The 18,654-nt window shown below is 49.0% G+C and overlaps 1 protein-coding gene across 5 annotated transcripts in view; it reads left to right on the plus strand.

Annotated features, from left to right (window-relative positions):
• The window catches only part of HIPK2 (homeodomain interacting protein kinase 2), a 143,557-nt gene that overhangs the window by 10,086 nt on the left and 114,817 nt on the right, over positions 1-18,654 (plus strand). The window contains exon 1 of one of the 5 annotated variants that reach the window (XM_030040122.2): positions 6,344-6,364. The exons of 3 other annotated variants lie outside the window; for them this stretch is intronic. The gene's annotated coding sequence lies outside the window, so the exon portion shown is untranslated. Of the gene's footprint in view, positions 1-6,343; positions 6,365-9,574; positions 9,670-18,654 lie in introns of those variants that run through there. One more of the 5 variants, XM_030040121.2, reaches the window with a different exon arrangement.

An 18,654-nucleotide genomic window follows, 5' to 3' on the forward strand; every position in this document is an offset into this window, starting at 1 on the left:
TAGCTGTTTCCATAGCAACAGATTATGATACTAGAACAGAGGATAATATCAAACAGGAGGAGGAAGAGATAAATTATGGTGTTTGTGTGTGTGTGTCTGAGGGCTTGATTATATTCCTACATCTCTTCCGAGGATGTTGTCTGCCTGGTTTCTCCTCTGTTTATCTTACATGCCTTTTAAAGGTTAGGAAAAAGCAAAGGAAAAAAAATGATCTGGAGGTCAGAACAATACAGACACATATTTTTGATGGTCTCTGTGTAAACCTAGTAGGCTGAGATTTATTTTTTTATCTCAGTGGTAGCTCTCCTGTGTCTCCTGAGAGTAATCTAGTCTGGAAAAAACTTGGAGGCACAGCAATCCCCTGGTGCAGCTTCACTTTTATTTTAATGACAAATTATTCGTAGGTACTAGCAGCTGGGATCTCACGTCAAGGATCTTTGTGCTGCAGATTTTCCAAAAGATGGACAAACGTGGCATGGCGTTGCCCCAGAGAGCTTGCAACCTGGATTTCAGAAAGGATGCGACAGGTGCTCAAATCAGCCAGAGCTGGCATGGGGAGAAGGGGGAGAAGTACCCAGAAGAAGGATACCAGCAGAAATACGATCTCTGGACAATGCTCCAGCCTGCCCAGAGAGTGGTTGTGGCACATGTGGTCTGAGCCTCACCCCAGTGCTGGCTTTTCACAGTGGTGTTTCTGGAAGAGCTATGCCGGTAGTGGGTCAGAAGCCTGGTTTGCGACCATCTGCGTGGTTCTTCCATGGCTTCAGGCTGTCCCTCCAGCAGGAGCTGAGAGCAGCAGTATTGCAGAAGGACGAGTGTCCTATCCATGTTGCTCCATGCTTACATTGGTAGGAAGGCTATCTGCTTAAAGCATGAGGCTGGAGGTGAAGAATGTCCAGCTAAAATGTATGGGGTTTTATTTTCTCCTAGGCAGCATTTAGTGTTGACAAATTCCAAATAGTTTGGCAAGGATTTTCAGCAGGTCTCTGTTTTGCCTCTAAATACTGGTAATTTCTGGCCATCATTGCTACTTTCCTATTTAGATGATTGACTTCAGGAGCTGGAGAAAAAATTCCAAGAAAACCCTCATAACTCTGTGTCCCTGTGCAATCTTTAATCTTCCGCTTGTGTCAAAATTTCTGGGGAGTTAAATGGCCATTGCTAGTCTTTAAAATACTCAGAGCAGGGTCATCTCTAACATGGCAGATCTCTGGTGATGCTCATGAGCACCGTAACATTGGCAAACAGTTTTGATCCCATACTTAGGCACTCTAGTGCCCCAGGGAGGAGTGCAGGGGAGGGATCTGAGCAGAGCAGTAATCCACAACGCGTCAGCTAGCTTTAGCGATGCAATAGCATAGGGGAGTATGTAACGGGGCTCTTTCCATTACGGGAATTCAGTGACGTGCCGCAGGATGAGCCCTGGGTCAGCAGCGGAGCAGTGCTGGGATTAGGTGATGCCCAGCCTCCAGCTCCCGATATGTCAGTGCACAGGAGCTTTCAGGCATCTGGGTGGGCTGCTGGCAGGCTCGGTACCCATGTTGAGCGAAGTTTTTGGTCCAGCTTAGTGCCACCAGGATGGAGAGAAGTTGGCAGGTAGGAGGAATTGCACAAGTCGCTCAAACTCTGCAATGCCGTCGGGGGTTAAAGTTTCTCAGAAGATATGTGAGCACAGAACACCTTGACAGGAATTAATAGTTAGGTCACCTTCACGGAAGGTTATTGGGAGCCAGTAGAGACCACAGAGGACCGGTTGGGTGTGCTTCCCCTGCACAGCACCAGCATAGCACGCTAGCCCCAGTTTCTGAGCAGGCTGACGGCGTTGTCCTGTGGGGAACACACTTCTGCAGTCAGGCCTCGGGGTGACGGGGTCAGGGGAAGCTGGAACGAAGTCCTTTGCAGAGGGAAGAGAGATTACAGCCTTTTTTCTGAAGGCAGATTAAAACAAAAGGACAACTCTTGGCTACAGCCACTTTGTGGACACCGTGGAGAAACCCAAGACCTCATAACTGCTTCGGGGCATGTGCCTACAAAGCAAGTGGGGATCACATTTAGTCATGAGTACAATTATAAATTCCTTCAGCTCTTCTAGCGCTATCACTGGCACCACCAGAAACCTGCCTTCCCACCAAACTCCCCCTCTGCATTCTCTCAACATCAGAATATGTATGTATTTAGCAAGTGGGGATAAGAAACACATTGCAAACCCCATTTTAAAATAGCTGCACCACCTGACAAGGACACGTGAAACCCAGACACGAGCATAGCCCATTGATGGTGACAATACTTCTCTTGCAGTGTCATTTTCTCATCGCTTATCTGAGGCTGTGAGCACCTGGATAATGAAAAGTGCACCTTCCAAATGCCTGTGCTGCCTGAAAGCACACGCGAGTCGGAAGGGATGGTAGATGCTGTTACCAAGCTGTGTGTGAGAATACAGGTGGAAGAGTATATGTGTGTATGTATGTATATGTGGGACTCTTTCCATGTTTGCAGGCATGTGTAGGAGCGTGCACGTGTGTTTCCGTGTGGCTTCATCCCCTTTGTCTACAGAAGGCAACGTGGGCCTGATTCTCCTTAGAGCTATTACGCCATTCTCTCAGCAAATTGCATTTGTACCAGGGCTCTTTTCCACTGCAGGGAATGAAGAAGGGAGATTTATTATAAATATAAATTAGGCTTTCTGTGTGTTTGTGAGCTGTCGCAGCTTGTAGAGGAGGAAATATAAACAAGGTGAATGCAGGGTGTTTATGTGGAACGATGCTGTGACAGCGTATGTGTTGGCAGGAGTGCTGTCTGCAGTCTCTGCGTAAGGGGTTGTGTTGCTGGTGTGAGTGTGGAAGGCTGTAAATCACAATGTGTTCAGGAGGGGACACTGCCACTCTGCCTGTAAAAGGCAGGGAAAGATTTTTTGAAGCAATGTGACTTTTCAGGCTGAACAAAAGGGTTACTAGAAATCCAAGCTTGAGAAAAATACCATCCAAGACATTTTGACTGGGAGTGATCTCCAATCCACATCCACCAGCTCATCTCCATCCTGACCCAGAACAGCTGCATGGCTGGTGTCTTTTACACGTCTCTCCCAGTGCCAGGTTTTGGTGGCCCTACTGGACCTGTTCTTGGGTATCTCTGCAGCTCTGCTGATGTGTCTCAGGTCTGTCCTTCTGTATCCTCAGTTATTTCAGTCTTGATCTGGTCCTGTGATGTAGCTGATATCTGTATGCAAATGCAATATCCCCTGAGGAATCTGTATCCATTTAGATGTGTTTACCGTATCACTCGCAACATACCTAATGTAGGTGAGACCACCTCAGTAAAGTAGCTGTATCTTTTTCAGCATTCCTGCGGGTAGACACCTGAGCCCTGGTTTTGTTCTTGCTCAGCTGCGAACTCGAGCTACAGACTGTGGAGTTCCCCTCCTTAGGACTGGGCTTGGCTTAAAAGTTATTTCATGTTCCTCCAAAATCATTGCTGTTTCCCAGAGGAGCACTTGAGTCATTATCAGTCCCTGCATTTCCTCTCAGCCAGGAAGGGTTGAAGGGGTTTCAGGAAGACGATGCTTTACAAGGAGACGTCTGCTTTCCCTTGCCATGCCCTGTCACAAACAGACACCGAGTCTCCTGCCAAAAAGCTGCTGCCTGTAGAAAATAATGTGCGAGGGAAGAAGAAGATAGGATGTGAGTGAATGGCAGGGTAGGGCAGGATTTCAGGTGGGGATGCCTGATGCTTTTGATACCGGGCGCAATAAAACAGATGCTTGTGGCAGCACTGGGGGTGAGCTAGGAAACGTGCTTATGTCACTTGGCATCACTGGAGCAAGTTGCAGGTCATAGTTTTTCGTTTGGGTTTCATTGCGGTTGGTGTTCCAGTCGGTCTCACCCTCTTATTATTGCAGGGCTTGTGAAGGGGATGGGGCTTTTACTCTCCTTGTGTATTTTGTGTCCTTTCTCCTGTCCCCAGCAGCCTCTTCCCCTCTGCCACCCCCTCCCCAGCACAACCCTGTCACGTTCGGTCGTGCTTGATTGAAGATGACCAGCCCACCTCAGGTGTTCGTGGATGAGGATGTAGCGTGCCACGTATGGAGAACACGCTGACTTCCCATGGGAGCTGAATGCCGCGTGTCAGACGTCCTGACCCGTGGGCCAGTGAGCGCAGGGGCTCTGCGGTCGCCCTGGGGCTCGGGGTGAGCCTTGGGGGGCTGGTGGTGGGGGAGGAAGAGCGCAGGCACGGTCAGATAGGTAAAACACTCTGTGGTTACCACGAAACGCTTGCTGCAAAGGCAGATATTGGGAGTTACTTGGCTAACGGAGGCAAGGGAAGCGGGACCCTCTCCTGGTGGTCTCGGCCCTCCTGCCTTGCTTGCCGGGGACGTGGGGAGGGCTGCGGGGGGCAGGTGCTCCCCATCCCCTGCTCGGGGTGTCCGGGCGGGTGGGCTGCCTGCCAGCCAGCCTGCGGGGAGCTCGTCCCCTTTTCGGTTGGAGGTAGCAACCCAGCAACACACGAGAGCTGTGAAATCCAACCCTGTGTTGGGGCGGGCTGCACTTAAGCCCCGTGTAAGCCCTAATTTGAAGGCTTAAAGGGAGCTGAAGTGTGGCTTCACCGAGTGCCGCGGCTGAGCTTCACCCTTCCTGAGCTGTGATAGTCTGCCAGGAGGGGAACTGAGGGGCAGGACAGCCTCTGCCTTCCCAGCAGGGCCGGGAACCTCCGGCTGAACTTCTGGGTCCCAACAGAAGCGTTGGATTTGGTCAGGTTTTAAACTGTAAATGTGATTAATTGTGGCTGGCGGTTCTGACCTCTGTGGTTTTCATTGGATGCCCAAAGAAGTTGTTGCCGTAATGGGCCCGTTCTGCCTGCAGCCCAGCTGGTCTCCATACGTCTGGTTACATATGTTCATCCCTATAGTTCTGCCCGTGATAACCGCTCTCCGTCTCCCCAGCCTGGTCACTGCTTCCCTTCGCAGGCAGCAGGCTCAGCTTGCGGCTGGTGGCAGATAACACCACCCCTGTGCCAGGCTCCTAAAGGCCACATAGCCATTGTGGTGGGCTTCTGTCGGGGGAGCCCCCCGCTTCCCTCTCACGCCTGCATCCCCTCCTCCCCACGCTTGCTCTCTGCACAGGGACCCTTTTCATCCTGGGGGGATGCCGGGCTCCCCGCAGTGCTGGAGTGGGTGAGCTGCCCAGCACACAGGTAGTCACGGCAGGCTGATGCTCACCATTTCTTCCTTTTTTCTTTGCGACTGTGATCCTTGTTTATTTATTTGTCACTTAGGGTAAGTTCAGCATTGGATGCTTTCATTCATTTCAGAGCCCCGTCACTGCTTAGAACGCAGCTGTAGTTTTAGGAAAGCCACAGAGTGTGCGATGCTGCATCCGGGCTCGGGAGAGGGATTTTGGCGAGGGGGAGATCTGTGTTCGGGTAGCTTCTGAAGGTGGCCCCCAGCATCATGCCTGCTGTATTGCTGGGAAGCACACGTGCAACTGTGTGCCCATACAGACCCGTGTCTGCGGATGTCCCTGGGAGCATCCTGTGGCATCCTGCCCACCTTCCTCCCCCAGTCAGGTCCGTGGGACTTTGGCCAGTACACCGGAGAAAGGATCACTGGTGTTTGTCAACCTTTACAAGAAAACAGATGGTTTTTAAGCCAAAGCTAAGACTGTAACACATGCTGGAGGCTGGAAGGTAACTAAATCCTAGGTCTCATTTGCACAAATACGTTTGGTTCCAATCCTAAGGGCATTTTGCCTTCCCCTGCCTATACCTTCATTTCAGAAACATGTAAATTTAGTTTGGATTCATTTTTTTTTTAAATACCACAAAATGTGGCTGGGATGGGGGGGTGCTTTTAAATTACATTTGGCACAGAGGAGATAAGGAGGATTCTGGATGCTCCACGGGGTAGGAATCCGTGGATGTTTGTCATTTACACGCTGTCAGTGGGGAACACTGAAGAGACTGGATACACCAGGAGAGCAGTAATGATATTTGCAGCCTCTTACTTGTAGGTCTGCTGCTCAGATCAGACCTCTCAGCTTTCTTCTGGCCCAACATATGAGACCCCACACACTGGGTCATGTTTCAGGCGTGAACCTTACATGTAGGGTCATCTGGTGGATAAATGTCCTGTCATGTGAAGGGGGACGGGCTCTGTGGCAAGGTTGCCGCAGGAGTGGGAGACGATGCTGGCCAGTTAGGCTCCTTCCAGGGCAGAAACCTGCAGGATGCCCCTGCCTCTCTGAAGAGGCTGTCCCTTTTGCGGCAGGGTCTGTGGAGCAAAGAAGAGGGACTTGGTTTCTGGTCTGAAGACATGGGAGGTACGGACCTACCCGAGAGCTGATGAGGAGGCAGCCGTGGCAGTGATTCCCAGGTTTGCTGGCGGTCAGCAGCGATGGCACATTTAACGCTGCTGAAGGCCTTACCCGTAGCAAAGGTTTTGTTCACGTGCGCTGGCTGCTTGCCAGGTCTCAAAATCGTTCCAAAGAGCGACAAACCAGCTAAGACAGCCTGCGAGGCAGGGACGAGGTTGGCTTACCCCGCTGTGGCTCCCGCCAGGAGGCCGGAGGACCATGCTGGCAAGGGTGCGTGGTGGGAGCTCTGCACCGACATGGATCATGCTGGGTGTGCTTGGTGCTCTGTTTCCAGAGCTGCCAATTCAGTGTCTTTTACCTGCACCGGCTCTGCAGGAGGAAGAAACCAAAGAAGAGTTGGAGGCTTGTCCACACAGAGATCGGCTGCTGGAGGAACCCCCCCAAGCCCTCCTGTTACTGTCGGCAGAGGAGAGGGAGAGGTTTGTGTCCTCTCCTGCCTCTCAGCCAGAAGGAATTCATGTGCTTGGGGGCTTCCTGCCACGCTCTCTTGCCATGCTGATGGGTTTCATGACACCACTTTTAGCACCTGAGGATAGGTGTGAAAAGGGAGGAGGAGCAGGAGGAGGAGGAGGTGGAGGTGGAGGTGGAGGTGGTGGTGGTGTGAGTTAATACAAGACCCAGTGGGAAGCAGCGGCAGGCAGTATTATTTCAGTGGTTTGAGCCAAAACTTACTCTCTCTCTCTCTCTCTCTCTCACTCATTAAATTACAACTAATGCAAGTAGCATTGTGAAGGAGGAATTTGGGAACTGTTGTTCATCATCCAACCGCTTGTAACGAATGTGCTGCTCAGTGCCACAGCCCATAGCCTAGCTGAGAAGTAATTCACTTGGTATTTGCAGGCATGACATGCATGCCATAAGAATTCCACTGTTAGCATTATTCCAGCATTAGCGAGGGGATATGAAAATAAATGATGAGCTATTGTTTTTCATGATTAAGTCCAGGCTTTTCGCTCCTCTGTCTTTTTTCCCTTTGTTTGTGGAAGGAGGGGCCTCTCCGTTCCTTTCGCTTTCGGAGCAGGCACATTGTGCTCTCACTCATCCCAGCTCCCCTGTCCCCCTTCCAGACCAGCACCCTTCCACTGCTCCCTCCACCTGTCTCCTCCTGGGTTTGGAGATCAGCCACAGCGGTCCTTTAAATTTCTGTAAGATATCACCGCAGAATGATATGACGTCAGAGGGGACCTCAGCATTTTGTTTCGGGTCCACAAAAGCTGTTTTGCCTTCACCATCCCTCAAGGGGACCAAGCCCTGCTCTTCATGGTTGCACTGGCAGGCTCAGAGTTCGGTGACGGGTCAGCAGTTTGGTACTTCGAGGTCATCCGCAAGCCTTAAGTGACTCTTCTATTATTTAAAAAAAAAAAAAAAAGAGGGAAAGTTCTTGAAGCAGCTGTCAATCTGGATGTGCAGGAGCAGAGCCGAGCAGCCTCTGCCGGGGTCTGCTGGCAGTGGCCAGCACTTAAAAAGAAGTCCACAGGGCAAACAAGAGGGATCTGCGACCCGTGGTTGTAAGGGGCATCCCGGCCCACTCCAGTGGGCTTTCCTGTGTTTCCTGCGGAGCTTTATAAATGTGAAGGAGTTAAACGTTACAGGGGAGTGAGGTAGTTAAGCATTATTTATCCTTGCTTTCTCCGGGAGGTGACCAAAGAAGAAAGCGTAGCAGTTTCAGAGATGACCCCTGTTTCTGGAATCCTCAGTTCATGGGGCCAGTTTAAGCTGGCACACAAACACCCACCTGTGCAAAATAAAAGAATTCTTTGGAAAACCGGGCTTAAATATCCCCATGAAATCCCCAGACTGAGTCAGTACCAGTGCTATACAGGATTCCTGCACTCTTAATCTTATTCTTAATCAACTAACCCAGGCAGTCTTTCATGTCATCGAGTTGCTGCTCACTCCAGTGGCCCCAGCTCGCGTTGGCTGTTCGGCAGAAGGCCTGGCTGAGCTGAAGGCAGATGGCAGGGTAGGAGCTTGTGCTGATCCTACTACTATTAACTCTACCACTCCTCTGCACAGCAAGCTGCTCCCTTTGAACATCAGCAGAACCGTTTTTAAAAGCCCTGCGGCCCAGCCTTGTGTGACAGAATAGCTCATTTTGTCAGGGAAAAAGATACCTTGGCAAACTTTGGAGCGTAAGCTGTCAGGGTAACCTCAAGACGCTGCAAGAAGCAGCCGTGGGCTTTGAGGACAGAGCAGCAGCCAGCTGCAGGTGTTGTGTTCCCACCTGAGAGGGGACGCATGAAAGCCATTGCTTTTTCCCCCCGTTTTCTTTATTCATCCTCTCACAGGAGCAATGCACACACCAGAGTGTTGTGTGACGTTGCTTTGCACGTAATCACGGTTATGAAATCCAAAGCTGCTGGGTTGCTGTACTTGTCCCGCCGCGCTGCTGGCGTACCTCGGCACGCAGTGACCCCCACGGTACGTCGTGGTTATCCCGGTGTAGCCTCGACCCGTGGGTCTCCTAAAATGTCTCAGGCCAGGTTACTCCCTGCATGCACACACATGTGCAATGCACAGCCTTTAGCATCAATAGCCGGCGCGGCTCTCGGCAGTTCACTTCAGGGCAATTGCAGTGTCCCACGTCTCGGAAACGGGGAGGCCGTGTCCCTCTGCCCGAGCTCCTCCACACAGCCCTCACGGTGATTGCCAAGGTCCTTTCCACTGGGAAGCGATACCTGTTCTCAGTTCTCAGATTTTGCAATATGCATAAATGGGGGGATGGTGACACTGGGCGTGAAGGCATCGACTCATATTTACTTGTGATCTAAGAAAGTGATTTCGGTTCAGACCTCAAAGGGCAAGCTGTGATTTAAAATTGTGCTACCAGCAGAAGCGTATGACCTCATGGTATGAAAAAGCAGGAGGAGATTAGCAAAGAAGTAAGCTTGTAAGGTACACAAATGTCCACAGGGAAAAAAAAGAAATATTGTGTTAGAAGAGTCAGTTTGTCTGCGTAAGAGAAGGCTAGGGAAATGACTAATTTGCTGGTTCTGTTATACGTGCAATTTGATTCAGTCGTTCCGTCTTTGATTCAGGCTCCCTCCTTCGCTTTCTGTACCCCCTACCTCGCCTTGGCTTTTTCCGCCTTTTAAGAGAGAGCGGGCGAGGGAGGGTGGAAGGGCTCAGTGAGGAAGGAGTTAAGGGAATGCTCAGTGGGGATTATAAAACAGCCAGGCACTTGGAAACAGTTAAGAAGAGAGAAACAGATCTGCCAGGAGGGAGTGTGGCACTGGAGCCGGTGGTTTATTTTCATGCCTCCCTACACAGCGATGCAGAAGGCTCTCCTACAATGGGGACGGAGGTAACGGCGGGGGGAGCGGGGTCGGTGCCGGGGTGGGGGCGGCGAGGTTAAATGGGGAACGGGCTGCTCCGGCACCAAGTTGGCAAGCCTGCCTTCCCACCGATCCTCGGTGCCGTGCTCCGCTCTGGATGTGGGTCGTTCCCGTTAAGGGCGGCGGGAGGTAGCGCCCGCTGCGGCCTGAGGGCACGGCCTTGCCCTGGGAGCGCGGCGTCCTCCTCCTCGCCTGTCGGACGTAGGGGAGAGCGGTCTGCGCGCTCTCGGCATCGCACTGGAAGGGCGAACGCAACAAACTCGCTGTCTGCTGGAGCTCGGCGCCCAGAGCGAGGTGTGGGCAGGGCTGTGGGTATGCCTACGTGAGCGTGAGTTACGTGCGAGGTGCCCCGTGAGCGCGGCTGTGGGTGGACATCTTGTGCAAGCCCACCTGGCCAGGAGGAGCCTTCTGTCGTGCTCCTGTGAGGCGGCCTTGAGTCACGAGGAGCTGTTGTTTTACTCGCCCTGCATTCGTGCCTCGGAAGCCCAGCTGAGACCTTCTGCACGCCGCGTCAGGCACCGGCCGCCTCGACGAGGGCAGAGACCCTCGGTCCCGGGAGGGAAAGGCTAATTCAGGCACCTGGAGGGAATGTGACCCGACAGAGCGGGTTACTGGCAGGGCCACGAAGAGAAGCCAGGTTGCTTCAGGCTTCCTCCATTGTGTTCTCCACGTGCCCGTGCTTGGGGCAGTAGCTAACCGCTGCCCAGTTTGAGGGATGCTGCTGCTGTGGTGGTGAGTTAAGAAGTGACCTGAGTGCGGGCCCCGCCATCCCCTCCTGGCTCTTCAGCTCCGTGCGTGAAAAACTGTGGTGTTTGCAGCCGCACGGCAGCAGGAGCGTATGGGGCAGCGACCACAGGGCAGTGCTGCATGTGTGCAGCGTGGAGACACGTTTTTCTTGGGGGGAAAAAAGCAGATACAACTGTCGGAGCCAAGGTGTGCGGAGAGAAGGGTTAGTCACTCTGCAAGTGTCAGGGGCTCGTCGAGGAAATAGCAGCAGTTTGCTGACTAATGCCGATGATGTTCAAGGAGTAAATGAGAAATACAGAGGGAAAACCCTCTGTTTCTGAATTTGGAAGGGAAAAAAAAGAGAGGGGAAAAAAAAAAAGAAAGGAAGATGTATGGAGTTACTAATCAGCCCCCAAAGTCTCTGACCTATATCTCCCTCCTTTCCCTGGAGCCATTCTTGAAATGAAAAATTAATAGAGAACAACCAGGTTTTACCTCCAGGGTACCCTTTCAGGCTGCCACTACTGCAGGCTGAGACCAGCGGATAGGACTTTGGTGTCCCTCAGCACAATCCAGAAAGCGGAGTGGTCTCGGTCCAGGGCGTTGTGAGGACATCCAGAGAGACTGAAAGCGAGAAAGTAATCTCCTCTCTGGGAAGGACGGTCTCTGGCTTCAGGTGGTTGGGAAAAGGATGTTGAGCCGACACACTAGGTTAAAGTAGACCAGTAAAGAAGGATAGTCCTTGAAGTTTCAGTAACTTTATCAGGGGAAATGGAGGTGAGAAGGAAAAAAAAAAGTATATCAGGTCATTAGCCCTCTGAGGGCCAAGTTCATTGTGTCTACAGAATATTCCTCCCCCTCTTCCCATTTTTAGGTTTTTAATGAGGAAAGAGAATCCTTATTTAAGAAGCTAAAACCTAGGGTTGTGGGTCAGGAAGTTTCATTTCCCAGTTCTGCTGCTGCCTTGCTCTTTAAGCTTGAGCAAGTCACTTTACTTTCTTCTGGCTCCATCTTTGTCCCTGTAGGATGCGGACTGTTATACTCTTGGCAAAGCATTTTCAAACCCGTACAAGAAAGGAAAGGCTACGTTTTCCAAGGTGACCAGGGCCCAGGCATCGCGACAACAGCCGTGTGCAGTGCGGGAGGAGGAAAGCTGATGCTGAGGGGTTTCTGCCTGCACTGGAATAGACTCTGCACCCACGCAGCACGCCCACGGCTTTGGGCACTGCTGGATTCACCCTCCCACGTGGTGTGGGAGGGATGGGACCACGCAGCCGTGGCGTGCCGTGAGAAGAGGTGCTGTCACCCACCGTGGCTGCAGGGCTAGGCTAGCTTTGAGGGGATCTGAGCGTATGTGAAAATCTGGTCCTTTACCATCTCCTCGTGTTGCTTGACCTCAACTCAGATGCCCAAGATCACCAGCCATATTTAATGTATAGGTCTAGGTGCATCATGTTGTCTTTGTTGTGCTCCTTCAGAGCCTAGCTCCTTAGATGTTTGCAAGATACCTCACTTACTGCTATCTTTTGTGATAAATATCCCCGTAACCCTAAAGGGCCAGAAGCTGAGCCATCCCGGCTGTCTCTGTATGGACTTCTGCCTTTCCAATATTAGGATGCCTTATGCAGCTTGAGAAACTAGGTTATATAGCAGCTTTAATGGGGCTTTTTCCAGACACTGATTGACCTGATTCCTCAGACCAGCTGTTTTATTTATTAAGCAAAATAGGAGAAACAGAATGCATCTCCTACATAAATTTGATTCATTGTGGAGAATGTTTAAACTATTTTTTTGTTTTCTCATAAATTGATGTGGAGCTCTGACTTCATATTGATTTTGGAGATATTAATTTATACACTAGGAATTAGGAAGATTTGCCTCTTCATCTAATCCTGTTTCTAGAGAGAGATTTACTTAATGTGCAGTGTAATTTGTCTAATGTGCAACTTTGTATGTAGAGTGTACCCAGATCCAGTAGAAACAGTGGGTATAATAAAAGAGAGCACTGTAGTGTAGTGCTGTAAATCCCTCTGTAATTAAAAATACTAAATTAGTCAATGTTAGTGCAGTCAGGAGACATTACTAGCTGAAAAGCAGGGATATACGGTGAGAGTTTTCAGTGCAGGACAGAGAAACTGGGTCTGTGTCCATCTCTCTGTGAGTGTGGTATGTGTCTAGGGGAGGGACCGTTTATAACATCATTTGCCAGAAATACAACTTGGGTGGCAAAGAGGAATCATCGGGAATTATCCCAGGGTTGTCCTTGCATGTTCACAAGGTGATGGAGGAACGAATTCTCCCGCCAACTCCCACACTGTCTCACTCTGTTTCCCCTCCGAGTCCTGCGTGTGCTTGGTGGACAGTTGCAAGGCTGGGTTTTAAGCTTCTACAAAAGTGTCTCTAAAAATACTTTATTGCTCTGAAGAAGGCTGGCACCAGCGATTAGTTGATTTATTCCCTGCCCCCCCCCCCCCATCTTTTTGTCTGTCTTTCTTTCCTGGTTTTAACACAGATAAATCACTGCCTGAAATTTTGAGATGGGCCTTTTTTTCAGGATTTTGTGAATCTCCCTGTAAATAATCAGGGGAAGGATCAGTTTATACCAATGTAAAATTCACTACCAATGTAAAATTCACTACCTCTGAGTACTGTCCATCTGCCTGTCCTATATCCAGCTTATGACCAGTGCTGCCTACAGTGCTTGACACTTAACTTGCTTTCTCTTTTCAGGAAAACAGGAGGAATGGTGGGGCTTATGCTCTAAGCAAAAGTTGGTATTTGGAATTGAGTAACAAGACTTTGTTGTGCATTAACATTAAAAATAAATTAATCTCGTTTATCTGAACAGAATCAGGATATGAAGTAAAGCTTTAGTTACAGTTTGCATTTAAGTTTGACTTGATTCTGTTAGTGTTAACATCTGGCCTGTGTGGCTTCTTCAAGAATTGGATAATGCCATCCAAGAGAAAGAAAAGTGTATGTCATGGCAGCGACCTGCTGTTGAAGCCATCCAAAGGCTTCCTCATTTTAAGACCCTTTTTTTGGTTGTTCACAACTTCACCGAACTTAAGCTCTCTGGGCAAAAATTTTCTATCCTAGCTACCTGCCTCAGAATGTATATTTAGAAAACGGCTCTTTTATACCTCTATTGAATTTTCTGATGCATGTTAAATATAACAAATGTACAAAGAAATGAGAAAGCAAGCCCCCACCTTAACAACACAATAAAATTTTCATGGTGTATATGTCAGAGGCACCACTTCTGCTGTCTTCAAGAACATCAGCCCAAACTTGGCCAAGTTTTAAGCCTTAAAAGAAATGGTTGTCACCCATCCTCAGCAGACAAAACAAATCTCCAAAGGATTTGGACCTAAGAGTTTCAATTAGGCATTTAAAATTAGTGGAAGCTTTTCTTGTTAATCTCTCTGTGTCTCAGCTCCCTGCCCATGACATATGGATAATAGTGTCTTACTTTATGAGGGCATTGTGAAAATACATTCCTTTATGTTTGTGAAACATTCAGTTACTCTGATGATTTGTCCTGTAGGAAAGCCCATGAGTAAATTACTAATTCTGTCTGCAGAGCAGAGTGTGGCAGGTACGTAGTAAACAAGGCTTGGAGCCACACCTCGAACAGCGCGGAGAAGATGAAATAGTGACTGGTTGCTGGCTAGGTGAGCACCGTGTATCCTGCTGTACTGGGTGAGGCCAAGGTCCCATAGAAAAATAGCCTGTGATTATGTGATTAACAGCTCTGCCACAGTACACAGGCAAGAAAGGGGGCTGAAGGAAGGTTGCACAGGCCACCGTAAAGCTGAGGTTTCCTAAGCCTTACATTCTTGATTTGCAGCTTTAAATAGTCTTGCTTTCACCTTTTTCCATTTTCTGTGTAGTTGTCTATCATGCGGAGTGGGCATGAGGAATAACAAACAGCCGTTGCTCCTGGAAGAAGAGACAGGGAAACGCCTGGTGCCATCGGTCATCAGAGAGGAAAATTCCTGGTGAAGCCTTGCATCCAGGCATTGCATATAGGAGCACGTGTGACCCTTGAGGTAGAAAGAAGTCAGGGACGGAGGAAAAAAGCAGACAAACCAAGATGTCTTTTTTTCCCTTATGACAACTGTTTGGTTTATGCTGTTTTTCTGTAATAATGCTGCATACCATTAAACAGCAATGCCACAAACCAACAGACTTGCAAGTTATTTTAAAGAAGGACAGGAGCATCCCATTGCGTTTTGCTGTGGGTCTTGTGGGAAGGCGTTTCCTGGTTTTACCCTGGGTACTCACCTGCTTGCTCCCTCTCCCAGGTCCTGCCCTGTGGAAATCCTAAGTGGTACACGCACGAGACTGTCATCTTTAAGCTTGGGGAAATGATCCAGCCCTGACTCACAGGCAGAATCACCCCCAAATCCCTCTGCTTTTGTTCACTTTCTTATATTTTGCTTTTCTATCCATACGTGTTTCCTCAGGTAGAAGGAAGTAGCACTGCCCGCAGCCCGTTACTAGTTCAGAGTTGTATGTGGGCAGTAGCAGGGGAGGAGGAGGCTCTGGTTGAAGTCTTAAAGTGGAAATCGTGATCATGCCACCAATGAGCAAGCTACTGGATGGCTGGGATACACACTTCAGCAGAAGTTTGCCCATGTCACAGTAGTTTCGGTTGTTTCTTCTGCACTAGCTTGGGATGGGAGTAAGTCAGTCAGTCACTCCGATGCTGCAGAGGGGGTGGGAGTGGAGAGCAAAGATTGCCGTGAGCCAGGAGCTATGAGATGCAAGAAAGTTGTATAGATACACTGACTTTAAAGGGTTACAGTTCAGCAGGGGAGCATACTCACTGAGCTGTACAAGTTGAGGAGACTGGCTCATTCTCTGCCTACATTATGAGTCAAACCAGGATGCACATTTTCTTCAAATCCCTAAACCCTAAAGCCCGTGCACAAGAGCCTCTTCTTGATGTGGTTTTCATAATTGATGTTTGGCTATTTCACAGTTGCTTTTCCCCATGGAGTTTCTCTTAAAAATGCCCTATATTTCTTTTTAATTTTGACTGTGCATGGCAAGTTTGTATTTCAGAAAAAATACTCAGGCGTCATTTTTTGTAAAGCCGGGATGCCATTAGGATACTTTGGGGAGGGAACTGCTTATTATTTGTGGTGTCCCCTGAGAAGCTGATAACTGAAGTCCTACCAATATTTCCCCTTCTTCTGCATGTGAATTTGCAGAAAGGTTTGTCGAGGCAGACGTTGGTCTGCCAGCACTGGCTGGTTGTTACAGTTATTCAAGCATTCGGCAATTGTGTTTTAGCAAGCAATGACAGTTTCTCTTTCTCTTTCTTTGTCTTTTTTGTTTCTTTTTCTTTTAATAGCAAATGCCTTTCACATTCCCTGCTATTGACTCCTCCAAAAGGAGGCATGCCTTTTAACTGGCAGCTTTCAGTGTGTAACTCTGAGCTGAGGTCTCTCAGCCCTGTTGAAACCCTGGAGAAGCAGCTGGAGCAGGTGGTCCCGCTTCAGCCAAGGGCCCTGCGAGGGAGGAAAGAGGGGACTGCAGTCCCTTGATCTTGCTTCATGCCGTGTGTGCCTGCACACAGGGGCAACCACTGGTGCGGGCGTCTTTGGTCACCTCCAGGTTGTACCTACGCTTAGTGTGGATCCCCAACAGCGTCCCATCTCCCATAACCCTGGTGAGGGAAACACAGAGTTGCTCTGGAGCAGGGATTTTGGAGGAAAGGGGCCGTTACCACGGGAGGGGCTCGTCTCCTCTGAAAGACGACGTCGAGCCACGCGAGCGAAGGGCTCAGACGTGGCCCTCCTGGGAGTCCACTGCGATGCATCAGTCTGTTGCCCCGACCTCCGGTGTTTCACACCCAAACTGCTGGGTGTTGACTTTGTCGCGATGTGCTATTTTTTAAATAACGCTTACCAAGGGGTGGAAAGTGTCTAACCCATGAAGTGACTGCGTCCTCCCTCCCGCTCCCCTCCGCAGAGCTCCTGGGGGGGGCCACAGCTTGAAGGTGTCCTGGGCAGCAGAAGGGCAGGTGGTGGAGATAACGTCCCCCTCTGAAGATCTGGTATGTGTTAGGACATGGGATGTGTTACTCCATTTCTGACCTCTGAAAATGACCTCATTTTCGTTTCTGACCTCATGAAACCTACTCTTTGCCCCTTTGCCTGCCAGCCAGCCTGGTTCTGAGTTAGACAGAGCACATAAGGCCGGGTAGATGGGATCACCTTTCTTTCCAAAAAAGAGTACAAGGCAGCACCAGTGCTTGTTTTAATTTATTCCTGCTCCTGGGTGTAATTATAACCTCTGGGTTTCAGTGTAAAGGTGGAAGGGAATGTGATTGAATGGGGTTAAGTTTTTTTTTTCAAATTGCATTAATACGTGACTTATATGAAAAACAACCACCCTCACACAGGAATGCAGGCAGTATTTGCAAACTGCCTGTGGATTTATGAAGCATTTGGAAACACACCGTACATTATTTCCTGAGACCTGTTTCTTTATGCAGCGATGGTGTTTGCTTATTCTGGGACAATGACGAGACATGAAGGTATTAAAAACAAAATTAAAAAAAGTATAGAAAATGTTTATTTCAAAAGCTAATAAAGGCCCTGTTTCTTAACAGAACAGAAACAAAATGACAAACCTTTCAGTACCTAGTTGCGACTTTGAGAGATCTGCCTAGAGAAAACTCTATTTATCATGTATTTATATATACTTCTTTTAAAAATTTTTTTCCCTGTTTTCTGTGAAGGCTGTTTACACCAAAACAATATCTTTGTTTTCAGAGTTCATCTGCTCCAGCTGCTTCTTTTCCAGCTGAAGTCACAATACTCGGTCTGTGACATCACCGTTGGCTGCAGTGACAACATGGTGTCACAAAGAGGAATTTTCACTCCAGGTGGAGAATGTGCAGCAGCAGCAGACAAACTCTGCCGAAAGCAGACTGTGTTTGACTCTGCGTATTAGTAGTCATGAAGAAAAAAGGGAAGAAAAAATCCCCAAGAAAATCCAGGAGAAGAAAACCCACAGAATGCCTATGTAGGTCTTATGAGAGTGTGCAGCTTCTGGGATGGGCATGGGTGCTGGAGACTCTACCTTCTCCAGGATTTCTTTTGAAATCAATTAACAGCAGACCAAATACTTAACCAGTAGAAAATTACTTACTTTTAAAAAAAGGAGAGTGGGAGAGAGGTGTTTAATTTAGATTCAAGTATGACTCGGATACCTGAACTGTATCCACAAGTTTTGTCGGGCTTTTTTGTGCTTTTTTTCTACACAAACCCCCTTGCAGAAAACAAGGGCGGATGACTACTGCCCTGATCCTACTAATGCTTACACATGTGGTTAGCTTTCAATGTGTGAGTTGTCCTGCTGAAGTCAGTTAAGACAATTCATGTGCTTAAACTCAGACACAGGCCCACATGCCTGTAGCGTGAGGGTCTAGCCAGCTGCCCTAGGGGAACAGTTAAATAAAGAATTTATAAAATATTTTCTAATGCAGACACTGTTGACCTGGAAAAGCTGAAGTCTGTGGCCTGAATCCTCCAGGAAAAGCAAACAAACTGGCCTTACGCCTTTCCTCTTTGCTTTTGTCTGCCTGATTCATCTCTCAGGTCGCAGGCTTGCAGTCACGGGTTAGAAGGTGAGGCATGTCTGCGAGTGTTCGAAGGACGGTGGCTTAAGAGGTGACACAGTGATATCATTAAAGAGCAGGGGGGAGAACAGAGTGGTAAAATGGTCAGTGTCCCCATTGACCGTATTGCAGTGATACAAGTGAAAAATACATGTACATCCAAAGTCTAGTTATTAGTGACAGGTTCATTGTTGAAACGGTATGTCCCAGTGTCCCATAAGCATGGACAGAATAGTTATCTCATCCACTCTGAAGGCTGCCCCAAAGGGTAAAGGCAACATGGAAACCCCTCAGATGCACTTTTAGCATTATTTTGATGCTTCAGTCTCATGGCCGCACCAAGGACTCCAAGAGGACCTTAAGCAGGAAAAGCATTGCTGTTTCTCCAACATAACTTCCCTGACGGTGTGAGAGGAGCAGCAGCTCCAGCTGGCTAAGTGCACTCGGAGGTGTGTTTTCCAAAAGACCCTGAGCAACTTCTGCAGCTACATCCCTTGGTGACCGATAAGCAGCCTTTGCTACAAGTGTTTTCTCTCACTTCCAGCATCACGCGCAACTCAGGCATCTGCTTGGTCAGAGTCCAGGTTCCCAG

Source organism: Aquila chrysaetos, chromosome 17 (assembly GCF_900496995.4).
Source record: "Aquila chrysaetos chrysaetos chromosome 17, bAquChr1.4, whole genome shotgun sequence".
NCBI lineage: Eukaryota > Metazoa > Chordata > Aves > Accipitriformes > Accipitridae > Aquila > Aquila chrysaetos.